We start from the raw sequence: 26,821 nt of genomic DNA, 5'->3' as shown, positions 1-26,821 counted from the left end.
TTTGGATTGAATCATGAAGGCAACAAAGAGCTCTGGAATGTTTAAGAAGCATACTTTTAGAAAAATCTCTTCCATCATGGTACAATGAGTGGACTTTTTTGGAGGGGAAGGAAGGCAGGATGGGAAGCAAGTACGGAAGCTGGAATACCACTACTTAGTATGAATATTCTTCATAATTTACGATTTCGTGGATGTTATAGACCCCATATATGCCTCTAATGTCCCCACACGTGTCTCCTAAGGGAGAGGTTAACAGTTGCTAGTAAAGGATGGAAAGGACCTTCGTGGGTGACGTGTGAATTGGTGCTGAAGACGCTAAGTGGCCCTGAAGGTTTTAAACAGGAGAGCGACAGAAACAGATTTGGATTTGGGGAAAGTGGATGAATTTAGGAATGTGGAGGGTAGACTGGCAAGACAGAAAGCCCAGAAACAGTCCCTGTGGCACTTACCTGTCAGTCTGCTCTCAGCGGCGTCTGTCCTGTTAATGGACAATCCGTAGCATCATTGGTTTTGCCCATAAAGGATGTCACATGGAGATGGGGAAGGAGAGCAAAACCACTGGGGTTTGGACGAGTAAATGTGGATATAGACAGCGTTCCAGAGAGGATGCTTGCCATGTGTGTGAGATAGGATCTAGAAGACTGGTGACTAAGGAAATTTATGAATTCCATAGTGATCATGAAATGGTCGCCCCCTTTTAACTACTCGTTTCTCTGGAATATGCTTTTCTTTTTCTTTAGTTGCCAAGATCACGAATATCAACAATTCTGAAATAATGGGCATATACTGGATTTGAGAAATGGGCTCACCTCCCCATGTCAGAGAGAGCATGGCTTGTCACCATCCATGGTGACTAGTATTATAAGGGCAGAACTGTGAGCTGTGGTGATGGCAAGTTCTTAAGAGTTTTCCTCTGACCTTGACTTGTAGAATCAAGAAATAAATAGGAATGTTATTAGATTTTCTAAATTTTCCCAAGGAGTTTCCATTTTGGATTTGTAAAATTAACATAACTCAAAGCTCCCTCTTTCTACCAGGTGAACATTTTTGGGATTTACTATCATACCGACAGTTAACATGTGAAGTTCCTCTCACCTTGTTTAGAAAAAAAACATACTGTTCACTTATCCCTCCCTCCCTGAATAGGGGAAGGACATTTAATCTGCGTGTTGCTTTCTTTTGCCAGAAGTCAGTAACCCCCAGTATTTTTAGCTCCTTTTGAAAGTCCATTAGTAACGTTGCTTTTTTTTGGTTTTTGTTTTTTTTTTAGACCTTTCCTGTCTTATGCACTGACATCAGCATATTTCTGGTTCTCTGCTTGGACCTGCTGGAGAGTTTCTGGTGCTACTCTTCTCGCTTTCATTTTCTTTTCCTGTTCACAAACCCTACTTACATTTTCTTAAGTCTCTTCCTTTCTTTCTATTTTTATTCATTAAGGCTTGTTCTCAGGTTTGTCCTTTCTGAATGTTTGAGTTCTTCCTAGATTTTATGTCATTCCGAATAGCCATTCGCATACTTCACAGGGTCAAGGTCTTGTACCTGTATTCTCTTCACTGACTGTGTGACCACCTCCCAAGTGTGGGACGTGAGAGCTGTGGGACGTGGGTGGATGCTATACTGTGGCACACAGAATTTGTAGGCATAGTGGTGAGCACGGTATGCAAGAGAGCTTAACTCTGGTTGACAGAGCATAATTGCTCGACTTTAAATCCGGGCAGAATATAGGGTGAAAGCAACTACTGGTGGAAATGTCTTAATGGTTTATTTATTCAGCACTTAAGGAGAAATTAAAAAACTGACTGAATAAAGATTGGGGCTGCCAGTTCTGTTTGCTTCATCAGTTGAAAGTTGGGGTTCACTGCTTACAGTGTGAAGTCAGAGAAAAGCAAACAGAATGATTCTCACTCTTCTAATTGCCACCTTTCCTGTGTTTTCTGCCAAGAGAGGTGATATCCATTAGGCCCAAGTGTGACACATGTATACAGGCATTAAAGCGTTGAGGAACAAAGTCCTCGTTATACATCAATAAAGGGAAATACGGCTGCGTTTTGTCACACATAACGGCTTTAACTTCAGTCTTTAGTTGAGAGATATTTACTGTGTGAGGCAGGAATCACCATAGATAATTGGGTATTATCGTAATGAGAGAAAGTCTTCCAGGCAGTCCAGAAAATATTTATTTCTCACCTAGAACCATGCAAGACTCAAAGCAAAGCAAAACAAAACAAAACTACTGTCTTGTGGAGCCGGAGCAGGCATCTGATGAATTATGCAGGCAGTCACGTGACCTGTTCGCCTGCATTGCAAATATCTGTACAGTAGCAATTAGGAGGTAAAAGTAGAAATAGGGGAGGGATGGAAATGGGAAGACACTGCACTTCTGCATAATCGGATGGCACAGCTGCCTTTAGATGGAGGGATTGTCAGTACAGTGCAATTTTAGTACCAGAGGGCTTTTTTATTTGAAGACCGACTTGATCATTTCGTGCAAAGTATGTGGTGAATTTTCAGATGATTCACTGACATACAAATATTAGGATGAGCATTTGTTCCCAAGAAATGTTAGTTTTTAGGAATTATTTCCTTTGTAAAATTTTTCTAGTTAACAGTTTTACTCTCTTTTGGGGAAGCAAAATTTACATAACGTGAGACGGAGAAAGTTTAAGCATCCATTTTACTGAATGTCGATGAAGTATATACAACACTACAGTAAGGATACAGAACATTTGTATGTCCCACTAAGTTCTTTCCTGCCAATTTTAGTCAGTTCCCACCTCCAAGTGGCAACCACTGGTCTGATTTGTGTCAGTGTAGCTTAGTCTTGCCTGTTCTTGAATAGCAGATAAATGGAATCATATACTCTGGGCAGTCTTTCCTTTCTGGCTTTTTTTTGCACAAGGCAGTATGTTAAGATGTATCCATGTTGTGTGTTTCAGTAGTTTATAATTTTTTTTATTAATGAATAGTATTCCATTATTTGGATAAATTATGATTCATTTATTTTGCTTATGGACATTTAGATTTTTTTCTATTTTTTTATTATGAATAAAGCTGCTATAAACATTTTTGTACAAGTCTTTTCATGGGTGTATGTTTTCATTTATTTTAATTACATATGTAGGAATGGAATTATTGGACTTGGGATAGGTGCATATTTACATTTGTAGGGAACTGCCAGACACTTTTCAAAAGTGGTTGACTATTTTTCGCGTCTGCCAGCAATGATGTGTGAGAATTCCAGTTGCTCCACATTTTCAGCAACATTTTGTGTCATCTACTTTTTAATTTTAGCTCTTTCACTAGGTTTGAAATAGTTAAATGGCATTTCATTTTTTTTTCAGTTTACAATTCCCTGATAAATTTGTTTTGATACTTACTTATGTGCTATTTATGTGTTATAGTATGTGCTCATGGTTTGTGTGTGTGTGTGTGTGTGTGTGTGTGTGTGAAATGTCTGTTCAAGTCTGCAATTCATTTTGTAATCGGGTTGTTTGTTCTTTTATTAGTTTATAGAAATTATTTGTATATTCTGGATACAAATACTTTATCAGATATATGTATCACAAATATTTTCTCTTAGATTGTGACATGCCTTTTATTTTTCTTAACAGTTCCTATATGTGATTCTTTGTAGTACTAATACTTTATTTTGTCCTCTAAGAAATCTTTGGCAACTCCAATTTTGTGAAGACATTCTCTTATGTTTATTTCTAGAAGTTTTTATATTTATATATAATTTTTGTTGAATTATATTTTTTGTGTATAGTGTGAGGTAGGGGTTGAAATTTTACTTTTTCTTATATAGTATTCAGTTGTTCCAGCCATGCTTGCTGTAAAGACTTTCTTTTCCCCTACTGAGTTATCTTGGCATCTTTGTCAAAATCAATTGACCCTATATTGTAGTTATATTTCTAACATTTTTTTCAGGTCTATTTTTAACCCAATACCACAATGCTTTATAGATTATTGTAAACTCAGTGTAAATCTTTAACTTGGTTTTACTTTTTCAGAATTTCTTAGTATATTCTACACACCTTGCATTCATGTAAATATTTTGGAATTGTTTTGTCATTTTTGTACAAAGACTACTTGCAGTATTATTTGGGATGATGCTGAATATGATAACAACACTGGATCTCTCAGTAGTCTTCTTTAATTTCTGTCAGCAATGCTATGTAGATTCCAACATGGAGGTCTTGCCATTTTTGTTAAACTTAATCCCAAAGATATTTTTAATAGCTGTTGAGGTGTAACTTACATAACATGAAAGTTATCCATTGAAAGTGTACAATTCAGTGCTTTTGATACATTTATAGGAGATGCAAACATCGTCTCCATCCCATTTTAGAACATTTGCAGCACTCATAAATTCTCATATTCGTTTACAGCTAATCCCCTTTTACCCTCCCACCCCTGTGCTACTACTGATCTACGTTATATCTCTATAAGTTTGTCCTCCTAGATATTTAATGATAAATGAATCATACAGTGAGTACTCTTAGGAGCTGCCTTTTTCATGATCACAATTTTTTGAGGGTCATTCTTATTGTAGCATATACCCGTGGTTGGTTCCTTTCAATGGCTGAATAGAATTCCATTGTGTGGCTAGACCGCAGTTTGTTCACTCACTTGTTGATGGACATTTGTTTATTGATGTTCATCTGTTGACTACAGTTCTTAGTTTACAATGAGAATTGCATTAAAATATCTCGGATATTATATTTTTCATGTACGGCACCCAGTACAGTTCTCGTTGTTGTTCTCCTCCTTCTCTTCCCCCCCTCCCCCTCCCCCTCCCCCTCCCCTCCCCCTCCCCCCTCCCCCTCCCCCCTTCCCCCTCCCCCTCCCCCCTCCTCCTCCTCCTCCTCCTCTTCTTTCTCCTTCTCCTTTTTAAGACCATAATAAAGCAGACTTCACTTAGAGGGAATGCTTAGGGGAGAGAGATTGAGCTCAATTCCCTGATTCTCTTTTTACAGTTCTTATCTCTGATGAAATTCTTCATCCATTCACTTTTTTTTTGTTTATTTTTTACTTTTTCCATTAGAAATGTATACATTTATTATTCAACTGGATCTTCTCTCTGTTTGTATTGATATTTCTTCTCTTGCTGGTGGGCCACTTATTTTTACTTCTTTCAAGTGTTTGGATATCATGTGTAAAATGATAGTAGAGACTAAAGTAAGTAATGTTGACATGGAAAAGTGGCATACTGCTTTTTCTAACAAGGTGGTTTTAGAGGGTGGAGTCATTCTGGTCTGGAGTTGGTTTTGGATTGAGCTGTTTTTGCTTTTCTTAGATTCAACTCATCAAGACTTCAGCCTATTTGAGGGCAGGCACTGACCCTTTCTTTTAACAAGGCTTTGGATTTGAGGGTTTATATTTATTCTGTTGCCTGCCATTAGACTTCAATAGGCCATGCTTACCTGTACCTCGGTGGCTCTTTTCCAGGTCTCTTGTCCCTCCTTCAAGGGAAGAGGATTTCAGTCACTTTGTATTCACTGTAAGGACTGGAGTGCAAGTGTTATTTCTCTTAGTTTTCATGGTATATCCTCAGACTTCTGTAGGACCCATGCTGCTGTTTCTCTGGGGACTCTCACTTCATTGTTCTGCCCTGGCTAGCAACCACATGGCCACATTCTGTGTTCAGTGAGAGGCCTACAATACTCATGGGCTTTCTTGCAGTTCTCTTGCAATTCCCTCAGACTTAGCAGGTCTCCTGAGCCTGCACCTCAGGCGTGCTCGCTCAGCTTTGCTTCTGCCTCTTTGTGGGACATAGTCACAGCCTGGAAGTCAATGGAAGGTTTGGAGATAATCATGGCGTTGTAATTCCTCTGCTCCACCCTGAGACTTTGCAGCTCCTTCTCACCTGCCCCTCAAAGGGTGACGTCTCTTCTTGCTCTGACCGCAATCTTTCTTAAAAGTACTCAGGAAAGACCCATAGAAAAGAGTTGAGGGTGGTGGATGCAGACTCTCTTTGAGACTCAGGCTTCTGGGGATCATCCGTTGCCATGCCAACCCTCACCTGAGCTTTATAAGTTCAGCTATTTTTCTTCTTACCCTTTGTATAGCAGCTTCCTTCTCCTGCTATTGTTCCAACAAGAATGCAAGTGATGCTGGGTCACCTCTCTTTTATGAGAGAGACTTGTAACTTTTTGGATTTTATTTTATTTTTGTGATTTCAAGTTTTCATTTTGTAAATGATGTGGCAGAAGCAACCCACCCAGTGAATTTGTTTATTTTGATGTCAGATATATCTGGACTTTGCATTTGGTTGTTATTTTAGATTTTAACTCTATGCGGAGATTTCTTTATTGGTTCACACATTAGTTCCATCTTTTCCTTAATGTCATTGAACATAATATTAACCAGGTGTTTTAAGGTCTTTGTATACAAATTCCATCATCTGTTTCAATTGACTGCTTTGTCTCCATATTAAAGTCATATTTTCCTGCTTATTGATATGTACAGTGATTTTTAATTTTGATGCAATTTTTATTTGTGTTATGGTACAAATTTGCCATCCTTTCACATTTGACTTATTTGCATCCTTACCTTGAGAGTGGTTGCAGCATATAACTGGGCCTTGCTTTTTTAATTTGACAATTGCAGTGTTTAAGCCATTTACATTTAATGAACATTGATACAATTGGGTTTAAATCTGTAGTATTTCTATTTATTTCATTTTTTGTTCCCTTTTCTTCTTTTATTCCTTTTTTTCAGATTAATTAAATAATATTTATAATTTCACTTTATCCCCCCCCCCTTTTTTTGGTTTATTAGCAATAAATCTTTCCTTTAGAATAGTTGCTTTGGGGGTTATAGTATGCATTTTTAAATGCAACATTCTACCATCAAGTAATATTTTTTCACTTCTTATGTAGTATAAGAACCTTTCCAATGTTAAACGTCCATTTCCCGCTCCCATTTTTTTGTGCTATTATTGTCATACCTTTTATGTTATAGACTCCATGACACACTGCTTTTATTTTGTCCTACTAAATAGTTCATTATCTTTTAGGAGATTTCAAAGTTGAGAAAAAGTGTTTTATATTTATCTATGTATTTACCGTTTTCAGAGATCTTCTTTCCTTTGTACAGATGCTGATTTCTATGTGGTGTTTTCTTTCTGACTGAAGTTCAGTTCCTGTAGTCCAGGTCTGATTCAAATGAATTCTTTTCAGCTTTTGTATGTCTTAAAAAAAATCTTTATTTTGCTTCCAGTTTGACAGATACTTTTACTGGGTAAAGAATTCTCTACTGACAGATTTTTCTTTCAGTATTTTAAAGATGTTGCACTACTGTTCTTTCCTATATTGTTTCTGACAAGAAGTCTGTTGTCATTCTTACATACATTTCTTTTTTTCTCTGGATGTTTTTAAGATTTTCTCTTTCTTACTGGTTTTAAACATTTTCAGCACAGTGTGCTTTTATGTAGTTTTCTTTATGTTTATTAAACTTGGGGTTTATTGAAATTCTTAGATTTATCAAAATTTTTGCTATTTTTTCAAATATATTTTTCTGGACGCTGTGTCACCTTTTCTTCAGAGACTTTAGTTACATAGTTGAAGGTCATTGATGCTGTTTTTATTTTCTGTGTTTACCTTTGATTAGTTTCTGTTGTTACGTTTTCAAGTTTACTAATCTTTTCTTTTGTAGAATCTTATCTGCTTTTAATCTCATCCTGTATACTTTTCACCTCACACATTGTTGTTTTATCTCTAGAACAGTTTGGGTCCTTTTAATATGTTCCTATTGTATTTAACATTTATAATCTTCTACCTATTTGAATAACTGGAAGATAGTTCTAATATCTTCTAATATCTATCCTTCTCTAGTAATTCTATCATTCATGTCATTTATTATGTATTATGTCTCTATTTCCATTTATTGATTTTTATCCTCATTATGAGCTTTATTTTTCCACTTCTTTACATGTCTCAGATTTTTTTTTGTTAGATAATAGCCATTTTGAATTTTACTTTGTTGGAAGGCTGGATATTTTCATATTTCTGTAAATATTCTTAAGTTTTGGGACACAGTTAAGTTACTGGAATACCATTTGATCTTTTGGAAACATACTTTTAAGCTTTGTTAACTGGCACCAAAGAAGCTTTTATCTAGGTATGGCTTTTTCTTAGCACTACAGCATATCCTTGTGAATTACAAGGTCTTTCTACTTTGTTGGTGGGACTGTGGACTACTTCTGGACATGTGTGAGCTCTGATGATTTTTCCTTTTTCCTTTTAAGTATTTCTATCCCCAGTCTTGGGTAATTTCTTTACATCCTCTGAATAGTACTCAGCTGAAGACTTGAGGCAGACCCTCTGTGGTTCTCTTTTGTGAAGATTTTTCCTCTCCAGTACCTTACCATCTGAACTCTGGTCATTGGCCTTCCCAGCGTCTCATCTATATCTCCTCAACTCAAGGAAATTACTGGTCTTGGTCCCCCCTCCCTTACCCTGAATCTTGGAAGTTCTCTCCAGGCAGTAACATGGAACAACTGTAATTCTCCCCTTGTTTGTTTCTCTTTTCTCATGGATCGTTTTCTTCTACTGACTGATAACTTATGTCTTGAAAACCATTGTTTGATACATTTTGTGCAATTTTTAGTTGTTGAAGTGAGAGGGTGAATGCAGACCCTGTTATTCCATATTGGCTCACATGGAAGTATATTTTGATGTAATTTCAAATTAATAGAAAAGTTTCAATAATAGTGTAAGGTATTCTCATGTATCTTTTACTCATTTTCATCAATTGTTTATATTTTACCCATTTTCGTGCATTCTCTCTCTCTCTCTCTCTCTCTCTCTCTCTCTGTATGCATGCATGCATGCATGTATGTATATATGTAATTATGTATTTATTCCTGGATAAATTTTTTGAGGGCAAAATCAAGATATGTCATTTTATACTTAAATATGTCTCTGCAAATACTAAGGACAAGGGCATTCTCTTACATAATCAGATTAGAGTTATAAAAACCAGGAAGTTTTATATTAATACAATACTGTCATCTTATCCTTTTCGTCAATTGTCCCAATAATGTCCTGTATAGCAATTGATTGTTCCCAGTCCAGGATCAAATCCAGGATGCTGCATTAAATTTAGTTGTCACACACATCGTTAGTGTTTCATTTGGATCGGTTCTTCAGCCTTTCTTTGTGCTTCTTGACCTTGATATTTTTGAAGACTTTAAGCCATCTGCTTTGTAGAATCTTCGTCAATTTTTATTTGTCTGATGTTTCCCTATGATTAGATTCAGAATATGTATTTTTGGCAAGAATCCTACTGAAGTGGTAGTGTATCTTCCTCAGTGAATCTTATTAAAAGGCACATAATGTCAGTTGGCTCCCAAATTGGCTGTGTTAGCTTTGATGACTTGGATAAAACGGTGTTTTCTGAGTTTCTCTACTTAAAAAAACTTCCCCTTTGTAATTAATAAGTAACTTTGGTGAAATGTTTTAAAAATATGTGAATATACAGCTGTCATCAAATTTTTACCTACTAGTTTTAGCACCTAATGATTTTCTAACTCCATCAGTCTTTATATATTTATTAGTTGAATTCTATAAGGGAAAAGATTTCTTTGTTCCCTATTTATATATTTGTATGATGGCAGACTCAAGGATTTTTAAAATTTTAAAATGGTTTATAATACATTATTGTTATTTTGATACTTAAATTATCTCAGATTCTTTTTAAAAATGATTAAAAGATATAGAGTTATTGTCATGATGGGTTGGCTTCTGTTTGTCTTCGTATTTTGCCTTTTCCTCCCAAAATGCTGTCCACCTCCCTGCTTTTAGTAAAACTTTATCCAGGATTCAGGGTGCACGGCTCACACCCTATCTTGCTCATGAAGCATTTCTTCTTTGATTATTCAGATTGTCCCAGATTTGACCAGTGAACAATCCCTTTCTCTGATCCTGTGACCTTTTGATAGGTCTTCATGGTTTTTTTTGTGTGTTTTTGTTTTTTAGTATTTTCTTAGCTTCTGGCATAATGAGATAACTCTAGGCTTTGTCTGTGCGTTCCCTGTATTCGCCCTAGAATCATTATTTCTCTAAGAGATCTTTGGTTCATAGTAAGGATAATAATATTTAGAAACCAAGATACGGGCATAATGTGTTGTTACTGGTGTGCCATCACTTCTGAACACCCTCCCCTAAGTAAACGTAGCTTGGAACGCAGCTTAGAAATCAGTCTCTCTCTCTCTCTCTCTCTCTCTCTCTCTCTCTCTCTCTCTCTCTCTCTCTCTCTCTCTGTGTGTACTCTGTCTTTGCCTCCTCCTATTCCTGGCTCTGTCTCATTAACTCAGGAAGACCAGTAGGTTCTGTTTGGGTTCTTTCTTTATGTCCCACAGCCAGGAAACTCTTCCCAGGCAATTGGCTCAAGCATTAATAGGGTTTACCTCATTTGTTTCCATTCTCTCAGGGATCTCTTTTACTCACTGATTCATATCTAATGTCTTAAAAACCATTGTTTCGTATATTTCCCCAGGTTTCTAGTTGTTTCAAGTGGGAGGGTAAATCTGGTCCCTGTTATTCTGTCTTGGTTGAAATCAGGGACCCATATGTCTTTAAAATTTTTGCGCAAGGAGAAAAATGGTAGAGTAAGGAGATCCAAAAGTCCATCCCTCCCCCCCCAAAAAAAAATCAATGAAAAACTGTCCAAAACTGTCTGAATGAACATTTTCAGAACTCTGGAAACTGATAAAAATCTTATAGCAATCAGGGAATATTTACTTATGAAAATCCAGCGTAATCCCAGTAAGTTCAGTGAGCTCTGTGGCATTTCCACATACCCTGGACTCACTCCCACATGCTTTAGCTTATTGGTAGTCTTGCAGGTAAAGGTTGTGTTTTGGTGCTGGCACCAGAGGGAGCAGAACGGGCTTCATTAGGAAAAATTTGTACTGGCTTGACCTGTCCAGTGCCTTCCTCACAGACTAGCTTCAAAGGCTTGCCTTTGTCTTGCTGAACACAGAGCTATCCCAGTGCTACCACAGCCACTCAGGAGGCATTTGTCCTCAACTTCTATAGGCAGAGGTATTAGTTGTTGCTGCCAGGAGCAATGGATAACAGTTAAGGCAAACACTAGATCATAAAAACCTTGTGGTGAAGGGGGGATGTGGGGGAGGGCGGGTCTGGGGAAGATTGGGGACTGAGACGTTGGGGGCATAAGGACTCTGAAAAATTCTGACTTCCGTTGGACATATGCATGCCCAGGCCTGTGTACGAGGACACACCCAGGAAAGACCCGAGAAGGTCCTAAGCTCTCAGCTGTCTGATCTGCTGGCGGCGACCCGCGGGAAGTGAACGTGATTCTGGGGCACGACCTTTACTCTGCACCAAGGATCTGCACACTGAGGCTCATGGCCCACAAGCTAAAACTGTTTTCTTACATTTTTAAAGGGTAAAAGGAGGAGGGGGGTGAGGAGAAAGAGAAGGAACAAAGATGACATTATGTGGCCTGCAACCCCTGAAATATTTCCTATCTGATTCTTTGCAGAAAATACTTGTGACCTCTGCACTGGGGCTTGGTCTTTGCTTCCCAAGTGTACAGGTTTTTGAGTCACAAATAAATAAAGGGGGCTCAGGGAGGTCTCTCTACCCTGCCTGGGCTGGGCTGGAACTTCAGCATCTCCCAATACGTGTGACCTTCGCTTTCTCCATTCAACTTTTTTTTTTTTTTTCCTTTTCTATAGCAGCTAAATTCCATGATAGGTTTCATGGAATTTCATCTGTGCCAACTCAGTTCAGCCCTTGGCTAGGAACTGAGGGTGAATGTCTCTGCAGATCTTGGGGCCCTGATATGTGTGCCCTTGGTCCCTCTTACATAGCCTGGCCCACAAACCAGTAGCCTCAGCTGCTGTAAACTCTGATTGCAGCCTCCTCAGCAGTAAGACCTGTGCTCTCTTTTCGCTCTATGTCTCGGCCCCATGTTCACCCGACAGAGCTCTGGGAACACAGGCTTGACTCAAGCATTTCCCTTCCCTGACAGTTCTGCTCTGCCTGTTGTTCGTGCCTCATATATTTGTCCACTTTCATAGTTCTTTAGGAAGCAATGGCGAGTCAACTCTAGTTACTCTAACTTGGCTTAAAGTGAAAGCACATATTTTAGCTCTGATTATTCATGCAGAAATGAGAGATGAAGACTTGAACCTAAAAGAGGCAAATAGCAGGGATAACAGCATCGTTTTGCCAAACACACACGCACACATATAAAGTAGGACGCTGTAAACTGCTGTAACCTCAGTGAAAGCGTACATTATCCAAACAATCTCTCTATGATCACAGAGAGGTGACAAGGACATCTGTATGTCGCAGCCTATCTTCTGGGTGGAAAAAAAGTATTTTCTGATTTATTTTAAGCCTAGGCCTGTGAATTACAGGCGTAGTAGATTTATACTAGGTTCTTCTCCTGAGAGATGCCAAATTAAGAAATTAACATAAAATTCAGTCCCATGCTGGTGATTTTCTGGATGTGACTGGCAGAATCAAATAGAAAACCATTCTTGAAGAATAAATCCTCAACCTTATCTGCACTGTATTTCCACAGATAACAGTCTATTGAAGATTAAATCAAAACTCAAATTACGTAATACAGGGGGACATTCTACCATATGCAAGAGTCAGCAGATACAATAGCGTCAGACAATTGGGTTGTTTAGAATTTCAGGTTATTGAACAACCTAAGAGGTATGTCTAAAATGATTAAATAAATGAAAGAAAAAAGAAATAAAATACAAAGACCAGCAAGATGCTATAAAAAGACTCAGCAGTTTCTAAAAGGAATTAGTTAAAAGTTAACAAATTAAAAAAAAGCTATATAAGATAAAACATAATAGTTTGGTTAAATAGGCACATGCCACTTAGCTGAAGAGCTAATTATCAAAATTCAAAAATGCTTTTCAGTGGGCTAAAAACAATGTGAAAAGTATGAGAGAAGTCAGGAGATACAGAGAAGAGAATATTCTGTTAAAAATTATAGAGCCAGCACTCTTGGAAATCAATACAATTACAATAAGGACATTTAAAAATGGTAAATCTAAAAGAACAAACAGAGTTGGGGAAGAGATGATTGGTGAAGATAAATAACAAAACAAAAAAAAAAAATCAGAAGATACAAGAAGATGAATAAGTATTAACTAATTACACACTGGAAAAGGCAGGGGGTAGCTAGTGCAATGGAGTAAGGCACCAGGAAGGAAGATTACTGACACCCCAAGACCTCGGAGAGCCTTGGAGTTGGAGGTACCACATACATCTGAAGGCTGAGTGGGATGTGGGGCCAACAGCAGGGAAACATCGCCATCTAGAAAGTCTGGACTCAGGAATACAAGGTGCAGCTGAGGTTGGGTATGAGTCTGTACAGAACCAAGGTTACTGAGTGAAAGTCTGCACAGTCACTGAGCTTCCCAGCTCAGCTGCCAAAGCACTAGCTTTTAGGCTCAGACTCTAGGTGGAAGTACACCCCACTGTACCTAGTTCATATGGTCCTGGCCCTCCGCTCTCTGGCATATACTTCCTGGACATACTTCCAGCCCCTCATTTCCTAATACCTGCAGCCCTTCCCCGCTTCCTTGAAATTGGGGTTGAGCTTTAGCACATCCTCCACTGTGGCAGCTGTCAGTAGGTCCAGCACTCGGTTCCCATGCAGTCAGACTCACAGAGGCTCCCCATAAAGGCTCCGTCTGCCTGGTGATGGCTTGTCCATCCGGGTGTTCCCGGGAGTGAGGCAGCTGGTCAACCTACTGGAGTTGAACTCACCTCACATGATGAATAGAGGTTGAGTCCTGGTGAGCAGAAGAAAAGGAAAATCAGGTTTATGAATAAAACTGCTATGAACCATTTTTTAAAAACTTTTTTTTTTGGTTGTATGTTTTAGTTCTTTCCGTTCTTTTGTTCTTTCTAGGAGTGGAATTTCTGGGCTCTCAGCAAATGTGTGTTTACATTTATAATCAGCCGCCAGATCTTTTCTCTAAGTGGTTGTACCATTCAGTTTTCCTACCACAGTATGTAAGAGTTTGGGGCTGCCCACACTGGGTGTGTCTGTCTTTTACATTTTTAACAATTGTAGTAGTTGGATGCTTTCATTTCATGGTGATTTAAATTGAATTTCCTTGAGGACTAGTGATATTGGGCACTTTTTCATGTTTTTTTTTTTTTTTCCTTGATGAATATGTCCAGGGTTCTACCAGTTTTGCGGATCTTTTCAAACACTAACTTTTGACCTTGTCATTTTTTCCTATTGTGTTTTATTTTCTGTTCTTATTTTTATTATTTTCTTCTCTTAACCTTATGGCCAATTTTTCTTAATTCTACTGTTGTAAATGTAGAAATAGATATGTCTCAAGATCATTTCATAAGAATTAAATGAGAAAATGTTTTCTGGCACATAATACTAAATAAGTGATATTTATTCAAATTATTACAGAGAGTTCTCTGGTACTTCCTGTGAGGTTCTTCTAAGTTTAGAATGATTGATCAAGTATTTTCTTTCTGTATAGGAGACATTTTAATGAGGTGGAGACCAACAGCTTAATATTTTAAGGTCTTTATTGGATAAAATTCAATAGCTAACATTTATAAATCTTATAAACTAACATTTATAAGGCTGTATTCCCTTCAAAATGGAAACAAAACAGAGACTGCCTCTAGCTGAGTGCAACAATCTTCTCCTAAAGTGTAGTTTCAATCACTCACTGTCTCATGAGGACATTTTCATAGAACCGTGTTGACTCAACAGGCCTGTCGCAGTCATGTCCTTTGAATGAGATCAGGTTGGGTTAAAAAAGAGGTAGGGATTTATAGAACCCAGTATCTATGGCAGCCTTGAGTAAGAGAAAAGAGTCCTAGAAGATGGGAAGGTCAAGGAGGGAGAGGTGGAATGGAATTACTTCTTGTTGAAATCCAACTGTGTGACAGGCCCATCCAGGCACTTTATGTACTTTATCTCTGATATTCCTAAATTATGTGGCATAGATTATTATTTCCAATTTAGAGGAGAGTATATGCAAGGTTATAGTGAGGATTAAGATGGGATTCAAATTTAAGACTGTAAAACCCCCAAAGTCATTTCTTACCACTGCAGGAAGCTTATACATAGCCCTCCCCAGGGAAATGGAGAGCCATACGCTGCTTCGAGCCTCAGTGTGTTGTTAACCAGAGTACTGATTAAGCAGAACTGCTAATACTCACCTGCAGCCCCAGATTTTAAAATCTGCCATTGTGAAAAGTGCGATAAAAAGCTCTACATGAACTCAAAAGATTTCTTTTCAGAGGGGGTATGGGAGAGGTATATACAATAAAACAGCTGTAGACTTTCCAATTTATGTTTTGTTGGAAGTTAATCAGAGTTGAATGGGTTGTAAAAGTCCCCTAGAAAATAAAAGTTGACCTTGGCTTTATGCACAATGTAAAGCTAATATTTGTGTATCACATTTCTTTTGACACTGAAGCTTTGCTCCTATTTGGGAAACACACACACTGAAATTCAAGGCCTTGAATACAAGTCCTAATAAAAACAACCCTTACGCGTCCTAACGTTCACTTCAGAGAAGCACTTGGTCTCTGTCCATCTGCAGTACATTTAATTCTCAGAGCAAACTCCTGTGAACATTGGTTACTCGGCTAATCAGTCCACCTGGTCCTGCCCAGTGCAATTAAAGCATAGTGACAAAGACAGGGACCCTGTGTCCCGTAGTGCAGGTGGCAGGTGGAAGCTCCCAGCCTGGTTGTGGTACGCCCTCTCCCTCCACTTTCCCCAGTGGCACAAAGGCAGGAAAATGGCAGAGGACAGCCCATCTGACACCTCTTCACAGGCTGAGTCTTCCCTTTTTAAAATCATGTGCTGTTCTTCTCATTGCACAGACTCCTCAGTGGTTTTGACTTTTCATTTCTCTCTCGCCTTCTCTTCCTATCCTCTCCCTGCCCCCCTTTTTTTCTAGGTTGTTTTGATGAGAGTTCTCAATAAACGACATTAGACACGTCTTCACTTTGTTGGTTATAATCTTACTCTAGAACCAATTACTAAAGATCTCGGAGGCTGGAAATTTTGCAAGAAGCTGCTTTATCAGACTCTCCTTTTCAGAGATAGAAGGAACCGTAACTATCACTCATTCACTTATTCATTTAACAAATATTTTATTTCACATCAGGCACTGTTCTGGGTTCTGAAACAGTGTGGTAAAAATAAAGAGAAAGAAAAACTACATACAGTTGACCCTTCAGCAACTCAAAGTTTGGGGTGCTGACCTCCCACGCAATAAAAAATCCATATATCACTTTTGACTCCCCCAAAACTCAACTACTAAAAGCTTCCCTTTGACTGGAAGCCTCACTGATAACATAGTCACTTAACACATATTGTGTATGTTATTTGTATTAAATACTGTATTCTTACAATAAAGTAAGCTAGAGAGAATGTTAAGAAAATTGAGAAAATACATTTCTAGTACTGTATGTGTTTATTGAAAAAAAATCGCACATAGGTGGACCCACACAGTTCAAACTCATGTTCTTCAAGGGTCAACTGTACGTACTCATGGAGCTTCCGTTCTTGGCAGGGGATGGAGAGGCATATATTATTCAAAAAGAAAATTATGTACTATGTTGAAGGTGGTAGGTGCTGTGGAAAGAGCCGAGGACAGAGAGGATGGGAACAGTGTACGTTCGCAGTGATAAAAAGGAGTTTCAGGGTTGGCCTTGCTGAGATGGTTACAAAACTTGATGGAAGAGGAGGTGAAGGAGTAAGCTGTGGTTCTCTCTGGGAAGATTTTCAGAGGAAACAGCAAGTGAAAACTCCCTGAGATGGGAGTACTCAAAGTATTTGATCAAAAACAGGGACGTTCAGACAGTTGGAATGGAGAGAGCTGGTCTGAATCTCCTAGTAAAGTCACTATTGAACTTTTATGTGCAGTTTCTCAGGGGCTCAGTAATCATTTGTTGATACTAAAGGCTGATTAAATGATGCCAAAGAGATTCCTGGATGAGCTCTTACAAGATCAGAAAGTACACACGCTGCTTGAAAGAAAAGGAACAGTTAGCACGTTGTTGTAACATAGACTGTTTAGGCAGGTGACAATATCAGGCTGATCACCAGCATTTTATCACATGTTTGCACATCAACACACTGAAACCAGGCTGCATAAAATACTGCATACCTCTAGCGCAGGGGTGTCCAAACTGCGGCCCACGGGCCAACTGCGGCCCACAATCCATTGTTAATTGGCCCGCAGCAAATTCCAAAAATATATTTAGTTTACTTAAATAAACCAGGTGAGGCAATACGTACTTCACCTCGAGTGAGTGGCCCGGCTGTTTGTGTATTTTACTGCATATGGCCCTTGGTGAAAACCGTTGAAAAAAGTTTGGACGCCCCTGCTCTAGTGGGTGAAAAGCAGGCAATCTGCTAGACTTATCAAGGTCAAGAACATGTTTTCTATATTTCCTTACACTTCTTTGTTATCTTCCTTCTCAAGCTTTATTCTCAGCAAATGCCTCCAGCATTACTGAGAAGGTCATGGGCATCAGACCGTAGCTTCCTTACCTTTACCTCCACCTATACCTGTTCCCACAGGCCTCGAGAGTGAGAGCCTCCCACAAGCTCACTCTCTGTGACTCCCACCCATGGCTCCCACCCATCCCTACTCTCCAAAGAAGCTGCCGAATTTCCCATTTGATGACATCCCTTCTGCCTTCAGATGATAGCAGGAGTTTTGTTTGTGTTCTCACTATTGGAGACTCAGAACGTGGCTCTTCCTGGTACCAGATAAGCACCCCATAAACGTTTGTGAGTGGAAAGAATGGTAGCTCCCCCTTGTCTTACAGCGTAACTGATTCCCTCTAATCTGCTTCCAAAGGTAGTGAGAGACACACCTGGAGACGTGGACGGGAACTCTCCCTGCTTTCTCCACCTCTTAACTCCCAGTTTCCTCTTTTCCTAAGGAGCAAACCTTCCTAATGCCCTAAAGCTCCAAGTTGCATGTGTGTCAGAGTTACCCATCTTTTCTCTTCCCCTGTCAAAACGCCGTTCCCTCAGTAGAAGGCAGAACGAAGGAAGAAAATGATCTGAAGTAATTTACTTTGATGTCGCAATAATTACATCAGAGCCCTCGTGGAGGTGTCTGGATTTTCAAAAGAGGGAGCTTGTTCATCTACATGATACTGTGATCTCGGGAGTATCATGAAAACCTACCAGTGAATTTTAAAAGAAGTCAGGTAGGTTGGGAAAATGACTGCCTGCTTCCCTTTATGAGAGCTATTCTGGTAGAATTGCCTCATTGCGAACCTGTCTTTTGTCCCTTCAGAACCTTCCAAGTGCGCTGTCTCTGGGTCCCATGGTTATTTTCAAACATCCCTTTTGAGGTGTGTCTCTCACAGCTCAGGTGTTTGAGAGACATGTCCCCTCAGGTCTGCAGGTGCGTCTGACCGACCTCCCTGATTGTCCCACACCAGGCTCTGATTCAGGGGTAGTGGCACTCCTGGCCAGTGGGTTACCCTATTTCGCTCAGCGTGCTCTTCAGCTAAAAACTCATATTTTTAAGGGCCCCTTAAGGGACAAAGGCTATGGGTACAAAAGCATAGTTTGGCAACTCAGCAATGCCATTATTTGATAGAGAATCATTCCCAATGGTTTGGAATCAGGGCCAGATATATCTGACAAGAGGGGCCTGACAAGTCTGGAGTGTCCGCAGTGGCTCTCTAAATAGTGGAAACAATCATGCAATAAGGTTGGGTAAACAGGAAATGTAGACACTTCCAAATTACTATAACTTCTCTGGTTTCTTGCCAGATTGATTTCTTTCATTAGGTTGGAAGTTACTTCCATGTACATAGCATCCCAGCCTCGGGAGGTAGGGGACTGATTTAGTGGTCTTAATTTAGTAGCATCCAGAATCTTCAAGAATTTATTGTTTAATATTTGAGTGCCCATATGTGACATTGGGATGAAATGGCTTGATTTTGTTACAAGTCTTTTGTGAGTTTTGCCTCAAGTTGCGTTTGAAACAGTTTCCAATGAGTGGTGCCACCACCTTGGACACTGAACCTAAAGGTAACAGATTTGAACGCTGTTTTCAGCCCAGTCCCTGCTTGAGACCTATAGTAGCTTCCTTTTTTGGATTTTCTCTGACTTAATCTCCTTCGCCTCACATCAGGACCCTAGATCAAAGATGTCCTGACCACTTTTCTGATCATACCTCTCCTTACAATCTGGCCAGTGTTCTCCACAGAGGCACCACTGCTCCACCCCTACCCCCAGGAGGGCGATTCGGAAATATGGGAGAATTTTAATAGTCACTGTTACTTGGTGGCAGTTCCAGCACTTGATGGTTGGGGTTTAGGGATGTGACAAGTCCTGTGCTGTGTGGCAGTCCTATGCATGAAGAATTGCTTCTCTGCTCCCAGTGCCAGTGGGGCACTCACTGATAAAAGCCATTTGCCGGATGACCATCTCCCTCCAGCGGCATCATAATGATCCTTCTGCCCTCGCTCGTGTTCTTTGCCCTCACGCCTCATCTGCTGCGTTAGTGTTGACCCTCTCTTCTTTACACGTCTGTACCTATCCCACCTGAAATGCCCGCCCGTGCACTGTCCGCCTCTCTGAATCCATCCCAGAGGCTCCGCTTTAGTTCCACATCTTCCTTGAAACCTTCCCGAATCATGCCACCCCACGCGACCTCTTCATACCGTGAATTCCCTTCCCATCTATTTTATGTATCACTCTCAGAAGAATCGAGCATATGCCTTTCAGTTTGTTTATTTTTAAACTCTTTATGTGTGCCTATCCTTACTCCCTAAACATCTAGCGAGCAGTCTTGGGTTTTATAATTCTCCCTCTTTGATTTCATGTATTTCTCTAGCTCTCTGCTCCAGCCAAACACCGAGGTTCACTTTCTTTCTGTCAAACATGCTATATGTTCACCACAGCCCACTTCCTTGTCCCCCTGGACACACACGGCAAGGCCCCTTGCAGTTAGGTGTGGTGTTGGACTGAATTCTAGCCAAAGGAATGTGGGCAAGAATGAGGTGTATCACTTCCGGGCCTGGCCCGTGACGTTGTCCGTGTGCAATCAGGACACCCTTTTCCTCTTTCCCACCCACCAGCTAAAGGAGAGGACTCCGTAGACCTAGAGGGGGACAGAGCCACAAACTGAAAAGACTTGAGTCCTTAAATGACCTACTCACTGAGAACATCTGAACTGGACTCTCTGTGTACAAGAAATGAACTTTAATTTTGTTCAGCCACTGAGATTGTTGCGTTGTTATAGTAGCAAGCATTACCAACAGACATCCATGTACTTTCTCATCTGTGTTAACTTACTAAGAGTGTTCCCAATGCCCTGTGTGAGTTTCCTGTCCACATGTTTACATTTTATGCTTCATCTGACACCTAGATCAATTCCTACCTCCTCCCTGGCACTTTATACGAGTTCACCAATCCAGAATGTCTTCCCCTCACCAATTCTTGAAAAGCGCACTTACGACTTTACCGCTCAATTAGCAAGTACACTGCACATGTTTTTATTTAGCTTTAATTTGTGTATTCTATCTTCTCTGGGAAATTTTAAGATCTTTTAAGGTAGTGTCTTGGTTTTATGCTTCTCAGTATGAGGGATGTTGTATAGGTGAATTGACATATTTTACTCAGGCCTTTTTAAATATCATTTCTTTCTTATCAACATGGCTTGAATTATAATATTTGCTCCTTCCATGGATGCCTTTGATGCCCTTTCTTGTTTCTATGTCTGTTTTTCAGTTAGAAATGCTGCTGAAAGAAAATGATACCTTCCCACTACCCCTTCTTTCCCCCTATTTATTCTAGCTTATTTGTCTGTGTTTAATACATGCTAGTTGAGTAATTGAATCTAATTCTTGCCTCTGAATTCAGGAAAGAATAGAGGTAAAGCAACCTAAACCTCCCATTTCTAGAGATATCAAAACATTGTATCAGACATCTTTATTTTCTATTTTATTGTGGGAGTAATCACAGGGCTGGCTGCCTGTTGTAAATGAGGTCAATCATTACTGTATTGACTTTTGTTCCTAACAAGAAAAGATTCTTCAGTCGGTTACTGTAGTGTGATCTTTTCTTTCTCTGATTTCACCTCGGAGTTGATGTATCCTCATGCTTATAATAGTTTTCAGATTGTTGGTGTAATCTGGTGAGGCTTTGCTTACAGGGGTTTGTTGGAAGGAAAGCCTGAAGAGGCAAATGCCTTGCCAAGACATCAAAGTTATTGGAAAACAAACTCATAAAACCAGACAACAGATTGGTGGTCACCAGAGCGGGAGAGGGTGGGGAGAGGCCAAAATGACCTCAATTACATGGTGACGGATGGGAAGTAGACCTTTGGTGGTGAGGACACTGGAGTATATACTGATGTCTAATTATAACATTGCACATCGGAAACATATACTGTGATCAACCAATGGAACCTCAATTAAAAAATATTTCAACCCCCTTCTGGCCCCCCCAAATTTTTTTAGAAAGAAATTAAAGTTCTCAGTTCTGATCTTCTTGTTCCCTTACTGAACCTTGAGACCCATTCACTGATAAATAGTGACTGTAAAGAGACGATAAGCAGGACAGGTGTCCGGAGACCTGACCTCTTCTTCCAATAGCTTGGCCCTCAGCCACCCACTTCTTTCTGCACCACTCTATCCACAGGAGAATGGGTAAATATGTGTTTTTCACTTCCTTTTTTGGTGTCGTCTTAGAGTCAGTGAGGCCATATTAATAACCAGGTAGGTAATTTCTAACTAATGGACGGATGATAGGCAAAAACTCTCATAATATATTGGTGTTATAATCTTTCTGAATCAATATTAAACACATGGCTTAGGTCTCTAACTAGTCTCAGATGTATCAGCTGTGGCCTTAATAATAGGTCTGCCTCCTTTGCTTAGATCCCTGAGTCTCTTTTTCAACTCTGAAAGAGGCACATGTTAGGATGGGAGGGAGAAGGCCAGTGACTGGGCAATTCCTAAGTAGCAAAGTGAAAAGCTCCTTCAGTGAGGGAGTGAGCAAGGAGTTACGCCAGGGCTCCAGTCACTGGTCCTACCAGGGAGAGTGGTGGAGAATGGAGACATTTATGGCAGAGGGTAGGAGCAAAGATAGGGGTGGGAAACATGCAGTGGTTCAGGGCAAGGCGATTCAAATTTATTAACTAATTAGAGTTTTCATTTAACTACTGTCAATACTTTTTAATAAGCTGTCTCATCCATTAATTATTGAATATGTCTACTCAACTTAAGTACCTGCTTAGTATAGTCAAGGGCCAGCCTGATTTTGTGTCAACTTTGAGTTTATCACCATGTCAGCGCAGGGGAAATGTTTGGTGTGCACTTGCTGGGGGATTGATGTCTGGCCTTAGCTTCTGTTTGGTCCACTCTATTTTGTTTCAGATTCTGGGACATCCGTCATAGCTGCAGTTAGGGATTCACTTCCTTATTCATTCAATAATTATGTATTAAATGCCACATGCTATTCTAAGAGCTAGAGATACAGACAAAGTTCATACCCTCACAGAACTTAAATTCTTTTGGGAGGAGAAAGTGTGTGTGCGCGCGCGTGTGTGTGTGTGTGTGTGTGTGTGTGATCATATATACCGTGGGTGCCAAAAAAAAACGTATACACATGACTTGTATTCATCTTTGGTTATCAGTATATATTGAGTATTACAATTTTAATAGTTTGTTCCTTTCTTAAAATGTGTATACATTTTTTGGCACCCTCTATAAATATATACTATATATTTATTTGTACACACACATACACACACACACAATTTAAGCAAAGTCCCAAATAAGTGTGGGACGAAGCCATGCACATTTCTAGAGGGAGAGCATTCCAGGCAAAATACTTGGCTGGTCCCAGGGGCAGGTATATGCTTTCTATGTTGGAGGAGCAGCAGGGGGCCAGTGTGACCAGAGTGTAGTAGCAAGCAGGAGAGGTACCAGAAATGAGGTCACAGAGTTAGAGTGGGGCCAGATTGCTCAGCACTTTTCAGCAGTGAGAGGACTAGGATTTATTCCAAGTGAAATAAGAAGACATTGACTGGCTTTGAGCAGGGGGAGATGTGGTCTGATTTCCTTCTCAGACAGTTTGGGTGTGGTGCAGAATCTGGACGTACGGGGGCACAGGGTGAAGAGTCTCTTGCTTTGGTCCAGAGAGAAACGATGTAGCTTGGAATAGGGGCCAGTGGTAGAGGTGGCCTTCTCCCCAAATCACCCCGATCTCTGTCAGAGTAGAAAGATGACACTGTTCTACAAGTCAGAGGGCTGACCCTACAGTATCATATTGAAATTAGAGCACCTCGGATCTTTCTTTTGAAATTGTGGTCTTGTTTTTCCAGGGCTTCAGATCCTGACCACGCTGGGTCAGGAATTTGGGGTACAAATGAAGTCAGAGTAAGAGAATTTGGAGGAGAGGCAGAAGATGGAGAAAGGAGAGCAATAGGCTATGGTGTCTGGTGTCCCCCTAGTCACACCCGAGGACACAATCCAAACTGGGAGCTGAAGGCTCTGCCCTCACATCTTATTTATTCTCCACCCGTTGGTTTCCATGCCCAGCGTTCATTAGAAGCCTGCTGTGCCCAGGTCACCAGTGACCTCTACATGGATATTCAATGCCTACGTTTCAGTTGGCACCTCTGTTGACTCTCTGTAGCACTGGGTACCTCTTGGGTTACAGAACATCACACTCTGTTGTTCCGCCTTCCACTCCTCTGACAGTCCTGCTCTCCATCCTTTGCAAGTTCTTCCTCTGTTAGCTTTTCAAATATTGGTGTTTCCCAGGTTTTTATTCTCTGCCCTTTCTCTTCTCACCCTCTCCACTGTCCCAGCTCTCATCCAATTCTGGGCTGCAACCATTGTGTATATGAAGATACCTGCTCTCCCTCTAACCTCAGACTTGAGCCTCAGACTGCTATCCCAGCAGCCAGTGGGGCATTACTACCTGGTTGTCCCACAGTCACCTTACACTGAGTTGGCGGCTTCCACCTTCTCTGGGCTCAGTCTGCTCTTTGCTTTCTTTATTCTGCTTCTCAGTGTGTGGAGCCACCCAGCATTCCTCCTCCTTCCATCAAGCCCCTTCCGTGGTGAGCCATTCACCGAATCTGGATGATTTCACCTGCTAAAGATATTTTGATGCCTCCCTTCCTGCTATCCCTGCCCGCCCTGCCCCAGCAGAGGCTCTCATCATCTCTTTCCTAGACTCCCAACTGATCCTCATGCCTCCCATCCATCGTCTCTATTCCTTCAGGGATCTGTCTGTCCTGCAATCGGATCGTTTCACTCCTTTGCCATAAACTCCACAGCTCCCCTGTCACATATCGTGTGCCGTGTGTTTCCTCGGGAGGCCAGGCAGAGCTGTTCGCCATCTGGTCCCTGCCCACCCTCCAGCACGAGGTCCTGCATACCTGCCCCCATCTCCCACTGTCTTGCACACTCTGGCTCATTCTGTTCTGCAATACTTCTTCCCATTTTCCAGTCATACCAGGTTTCATGCCAGTGCTCTGGCTACTTCCTCTGCATGATAAGCCTCCTCCTTTTCCCTCTCTGGATAATTCCAAGTGAATCTTTAAAACTCAGCTCAGGGACACACGTCCTCTGGGATGCTTCCTTTAGTGTCCCCAGGATAGGTGTGACACCCTCCTAAGTGTCCCGCTGCCCTCAGCATCATAGCACCATCGGGCCTAAGCGCATGTTTGTGTCTGCTTCCCCTTCCCGAGCATCATTTCCTTATGTGTGGGATGGGGACAATAGTAGCCCCCATCTCAGAGGACCATTTGGAGGATTATTAAATAAGGCAACCCGTGCGATGAACGTAGAACAGCGACTGGTGCATCAAAAAGATATTCATTCATAGTTACAATGATAATAGCAACACTAATCTTATGTAATAAAAATAATTGATATTATTGATAATTATTATGTGGTGATAAAATTATTGATAATAATAATGGGCACATTATTGATGAAGAGGACCCCCCCACACACAAGCAGGGCGTCTCTAACTGGCTGACCACAGGGCTGTTTTAGAGTGATATCGCAAAGTTGACATGCCCGAAACAGTGAGTTTTTCTACTTGGGAAACTTTTCTACTTTCAAAACTAAATGGTTTTGATCGTGGGAGGACATGGATAACTGTTTGAGATGAAAAATAGAATCCAGCCCCTGGCTGCAACACTGTGCTCTTGGCCCGGTGGTGAGAAAGGCCCTGATTTTACAGTCGTGCTGCCCAGTCTGTGAGAACAACATTGCAACGAGTTAAACAGGTATCAAAGCACACTGAAATGATTGACCTTGAAGGGCTCGGTGTCCTAGGAATACAGGCAAGGTCACGTAGCAGAAAATATGGGGGACCAGGACACAGTGGGAACAGGGAACAGACACCGAGCAGCTGGAAGTGTTTCACATGTACCTGCCCGTGGAATACTCAGTTCTATGAATTAAACAATAGTCTCCCATTTACCGATGGGGCACAGAGAATCTTGTGAGTTGCCTAGCATCACAGAGCAAATTTCGCGAGCCTGAGCGAACCGCTTCGTTCCGTCACTAGCTGCTCTTCATTTGCCTACATAGTCTGAGCAAATCTTTCAAGTTTTAGTTTAAGTTATTTCCTCGGGAAAGGTACACACCTGGATACGCACTGTGATAACTACATCCTGGGCCTTCAGCCCTTCTGGTTCTGTAATTAAGTGTGACACACTGTTCCCCTGCTCAATTTGTAAACCCTGTAAGGGCAGGTTGGGGCTTTATCTTTCTGGTTCACACCTTTAGGACCAAGAACTAGTACAATGCCTGGTCTGTGGTAGGTACTCAGTAAATGCTTGTTTCATTAGCATTCTTGTCTTTACCAAGAGATGTCTGGAGCATGTAACCTGCAGAGCTCTCGCCCATTCAGTGTTCCCGGTGGTAATGTTCAGACCTCACGAGGGGAGGAATTTGTGTCCCCAGGCAGCTGATGCTGTGGGAAGGGCATGTCCGCAGATGGATGCTGTGGGCTTGGGGTCTTATCAGAAATTCTGCCCAGGTCTTTGTCCTTCTCAGCAGGCACTGGCAGAGGTGCCATGTCCTCTTAGCTCTTTTTCCTGTAGGGCCTGGAGACAGCCTGCTGCAATCTTTCATCTTCAGCACGGCTGCCACTCACTCCACCCTGGAAACTCCTTCTTGCCCTGAATCTGGATGGGAAGTGGGGTGCAGCCTTCCTGCAGAGACATGCACACAGCCCATGTCAGGGCACAGAGTTTTATTCTGCGTCTGCACAAAGACACACTTGTGATACCAGAAGTAGCAAATATGGGCACTTATAGAGCTTAAAATAGTTATAATTCATGTTCGGAAAATAGTTATAGTCATGTTCATGGTCAGAGACATATGTCTCGGTTGCTAGTTCCTGCCCAGGACTGGCCCCTTAGAAGACCAGACACGCTTGTTCACTGTCGGGTCCTGAGGCCGCCTGGGTTCTAATCCTAGCTCTTGTAACCTCAAGGCCTCACCTTTAAAATGGGGGTAATGTTATCTATTAGGTTGAAACATAAAATTGCCATTTGGGTAGGTCAAACAGGTCAAATATTGACAATTTCTTGTAGTTCAACTTAATACATTCTAAAATTGTTCTAGGTGCAATGAATAATGCATGTGGGGCACTTATCATAATGCCTGCCACAGAAACACTCAATACATGTAAGCGTGATGATTCTAACGATTTCTATCTGAGACAGTGACGAAGGTCTAATTGGACTTCCGCCGTCAGTTTAATTTTTCTAAGTGGTACCAACCAAAGGCTTAGCTTTATCTGACCATTGTCG

This window comes from Rhinolophus sinicus, chromosome 11, assembly GCF_057876585.1.
Source record: "Rhinolophus sinicus isolate RSI-liver-muscle chromosome 11, RSI-T2T, whole genome shotgun sequence".
Lineage (NCBI taxonomy): Eukaryota > Metazoa > Chordata > Mammalia > Chiroptera > Rhinolophidae > Rhinolophus > Rhinolophus sinicus.
The sequence above is the reverse complement of the archived record's forward strand: the minus strand, read 5'-3'. Positions refer to the sequence as shown.